The sequence below is a fragment of the Triticum dicoccoides genome, chromosome 5B, assembly GCF_002162155.2.
Source record: "Triticum dicoccoides isolate Atlit2015 ecotype Zavitan chromosome 5B, WEW_v2.0, whole genome shotgun sequence".
Lineage (NCBI taxonomy): Eukaryota > Viridiplantae > Streptophyta > Magnoliopsida > Poales > Poaceae > Triticum > Triticum dicoccoides.
The window spans coordinates 655663513-655667872 of record NC_041389.1 but is presented as its reverse complement, the minus strand read 5'-3'; the positions used below and the strand labels follow the sequence as shown (position 1 = coordinate 655667872).

At 48.4% G+C, this 4360-nt stretch overlaps 1 pseudogene; it reads right to left on the bottom strand.

Annotated features, from left to right (window-relative positions):
• Positions 1-3906: 3906 nt before the first annotated feature.
• LOC119313351 lies at positions 3907-4045 on the bottom strand (annotated as a pseudogene).
• Positions 4046-4360: the final 315 nt, after the last annotated feature.

Genomic DNA, 4360 nt, shown 5'->3' with positions numbered 1-4360 from the left:
CCGACCACAGCAGAAGATAGAGAGAAAATGAAAAATGTTCCCTATGCTTCAGCCATAGGCTCTATCATGTATGCAATGCTGTGTACCAGACCTGACGTATGCTTAGCAATAAGCTTGGCAGGAAGGTACCAAAGTAATCCAGGAGTGGATCACTGGACAGCAGTCAAGAACATCCTGAAATACCTGAAAAGGACTAAGGATATGTTTCTCGTATATGGAGGTGATAAAGAGCTAGTCGTAAACGGTTATGTCGATGCAAGCTTTGACACTGATCCGGACGATTCTAAATCGCAAACCGGATACGTGTTTTTATTAAACGGTGGAGCTGTAAGTTGGTGCAGTTCTAAACAAAGCGTCGTAGCGGGATCTACATGTGAAGCGGAGTACATAGCTGCTTAGGAAGCAACAAATGAAGGAGTCTAGATGAAGGAGTTCATTTCCGATCTAGGTGTCATACCTAGTGCATCGGGACCAATGAAGATCTTCTGTGACAATACTGGTGCAATTGCCTTGGCAAAGGAATCCAGATTTCACAAGAGGACCAAGCACATCAAGAGACGCTTCAATTCCATTCAGGACCAAGTCCAAGTGGGAGACATAGAGATTTGCAAGATACATATGGATCTGAATGTTGCAGACCCGTTGACTAAGCCTCTCTCACGAGCAAAACATGATCAGCACCAAGACTCCATGGGTGTTAGAATCATTAGTATGTAATCTAGATTATTGACTCTAGTGCAAGTGGGAGACTGAAGGAAATATGCCCTAGAGGCAATAATAAAGTTATTATTTATTTCCTCATATCATGATAAATGTTTATTATTCATGCTAGAATTGTATTAACCGGAAACATGATACACGTGTGAATACATAGATAAACATAAAGTCACTAGTATCCCTCTACTTGACTAGCTCATTAATCTAAGATGGTTATGTTTCCTAACTATAGACATGTGTTGTCATTTGATTAATGGGATCACATCATTAGGTGAATGATGTGATTGACATGACCCATTCCGTTAGCCTAGCACTTGATCGTTTAGTATGTTGCTATTGCTTTCTTCATGACTTATACAAAGTTCCTGCAACTATGAGATTGTGCAACTCCCGTTTACCGGAAGAACACTTTGTGTGCTACCAAACGTCACAACGTAACTGGGTGATTATAAAGGTTCTCTACAGGTGTTTACGAAGGTACATGTTGGGTTGGCATAATTTGAGATTAGGCTTTGTCACTCCGATTGTCGGAGAGGTATCTCTGGGCCCTCTCGGTAATACTCATCACCTAAGCCTTGCAAGCATTGTAACTAATGAGTTAGTTATAAGATGATGCGTTACAGAACGAGTAAAGAGACTTGCCGGTAACGAGATTGAACTAGGTATTCGATACCGACGATCAAATCTCGGGCAAGTAACATACCGATGACAAAGGGAACAACGTATGTTGTTATGCGGTTTGACCGATAAAGATCTTCGTAGAATATGTAGGAACCAATATGGGCATCCAGGTTCCGCTATTGGTTATTGACCGAGAATAGTTCTAGGTCATGTCTACATAGTTCTCGAACCCGTAGGGTCCGCACGCTTAACGTTACGATGACAGTTTTATTATGAGTTTACAAGTTTTGATGTACCGAAGTTTGTTCGGAGTCCCAGATGTGATCACGGACATGACGAGGAGTCTCGAAATGATCGAGACATAAAGATTGATATATTGGACGACTATATTCGAACACCGGAAGTGTTCCGGGTGATTTCGGAGAAAACCGGAGTGCCGGAGGGTTACCGGAACCCCTTCCGGAGAGTTAATGGGCCACATGGGCCTTGGTGGGAAGAGAGAGGGGCGGCCAGGAAGGGTCGCGCGCCCCCTCTCCCTCTAGTCCGAATTGGACTAGGAGGGGGGGCGGCGCCCCCCTCCTTCCTTCCCCTCCTCTCCCCCTTCCTTCCCCTCCTAGTAGGAGTAGGAAAGGAGGAGTCCTACTCCTACTAGGAGGAGGACTCCTCCTCCTGGCACGCCCAACAAGGGGTGGCCGGCCTCCCCCTCCCTCCTTTATATACGGGGGCAGGGGGCACCCCATAGACACACAAGTTGATCTACGGATCATTCCTTAGCCGTGTGCGGTGCCCCCCTCCACCATATTCCACCTCGGTCATATCGTCGCAGAGTTTAGGCGAAGCCCTGCGCCGGTAGAACATCATCATCGTCACCACGCCGTCGTGCTGACGGAACTCATCCCCGAAGCTTTGCTGGATCGGAGCCCGGGGATCGTCATCGAGCTGAACGTGTGCTGAACTCGGAGGTGCCGTACGTTCGGTGCTTGGATCGGTTGGATCGTGAAGACGTACGACTACATCAACCACGTTGTCATAACGCTTCCGCTTACGGTCTACGAGGGTACGTGGACGAACACTCTCCCCTCTCGTTGCTATGCATCACCATGATCTTGCGTGTGCGTAGGAATTTTTTTGAAATTACTACGTTCCCCAACAAGAGACGCTCTAAAGGAGTAGTGTTTCCAATAACTTTTCTAGGGAGCCTATTGATAAGATAGGTGGCAGTGATGAAAGCTTCATCCCAATACTTGAGGGGCATAGAAGCATGAGCTAACAGAGAAAGACCAACTTCAACAATGTGGCGATGTTTACGCTCAGCAGAGCCATTCTGTTGATGAGCATGAGGACAAGATACATGATGGGCAATCCCAATGCTACGGAAAAAAGAGTGGAGTTTCTCATACTCCCCTCCCCAGTCACTTTGGACAGCAAGGATTTTTCTATCAAATTGGCGCTCAACGAGTTTCTGAAATTCTTGGAAAATAGAGAAAACCTCAGATTTGTATCGAAGCAAATTAATCCAAGTGAACTTGCTATAATCATCGATAAAGCTGACATAATATTTTTTTCGACCAAAAGAATCTCGGGTATGGCCCCATACATCACTGAAAATAAGTTCTAACGGAGCATGAGACTCACTAGTTGACTTGGGATAAGGAAGCTGATGGCTTTTGGCACACTGACAAGCTTCACAAACAGACTCACAAACTGGACTAGGAGACAAAGAAAGTTTGTCTTTATTGACTATTTGTTTGACAATAATCGAAGATGGATGCCCTAATCGTTGATGCCACCGTGCCAAAGAGGTCTTGATGACGGAGTAGACATGACGACGCTTGCGACCTAGTGCTCCGGATGGAATGGGGTAGAGCCCTCCAACGCATCTACCATGATGAAGTAGTTCCCTCGTTGCCCGATCCTTGATGAAAAAATAACGAGGGTGAGTTTCAAAGAAAACATTATTGTCGGTGGCTAGCCTAGACATGGATGCAAGATTTTTGTCAGCTTGAGGGACATGGAGCACATCTCTAAGAACAAGATTGCGTTTAAGTGTAGGGGAATTAATAGAACTTTGATCAATATGACAAATATCCATACCCCCACCACCAGCGGTGTGAATCTGATCGGCGCCATGGTAGTGCTCACGGAGGGCAAGTTGCTCGAGCTCGTTTGTCACATGATCCGTAGCGCCGGAGTCGACGTACCAGACGCCATCTCCACCCTGCTCACGCGTGGCAGCAGCAGCGTGTCGATCCGAGGGCACAAAATCCTCGTCGTAGCGATGCCAGCAGTCAATCACCTCGTGGCCAGACTTTTTGCAGAGCTGGCATCGAGGACGCGGGCGGGAAGGAGGGCGGCGGCCATTGTTGTTGTTGAAGCCGCCGCTGTTGCCGCTGTTGTTGTAGCCGCCCCCGCCATGGGGGCCAGAGCCCCCACCAGAGCGTGCGCCATCGCCAGAGCGTCGCGGCCACCGCCGCGCTGCCCCTGGTGATCGCGCCCACTCGCGGCCACGGGAGACGGAGTTGACGGAGGATTGCTGAAGTTCGCCGCCATGAAGGAGGGTGAGGCGGGCGTCAAAACTAAGCAGCTGGCTGTAGAGTTCTTGGACGGTGATGGGTTCCACCCTGGCGGCAAGTGCAGAAACCACCGGGTTGTACTCCATGTCCAAGCCGGCAAGGATTTTGGAGACAATCTCCTAATCAGAGAGGGCCGCAGCCGTGCTTGCAACCTCATCAGTGAGACTTTTGATCTTGCCAAGATAATCAGCCATGGACATGTTACCTTTCTTGAGGTTGGTGAGCTCGATGCGAGTGTTGATCGCTTGGGCTTGACTTTGTGCAGCAAACATGGCGTGGATGGTGCGCCACACCTCGGCCGGCGTCTGGAGCGTGGCGACCTGAGCAAGAATCTCACGGGAAAGTGAACCCATTAAGTATCCTTGGAGTTGTTGCTGTTGTGCATACCAGAGGGATCTCGCAAAGTTGGCGACTTGCTCTTCTTTGCCTGCCGTGGTGATGGTGATGGT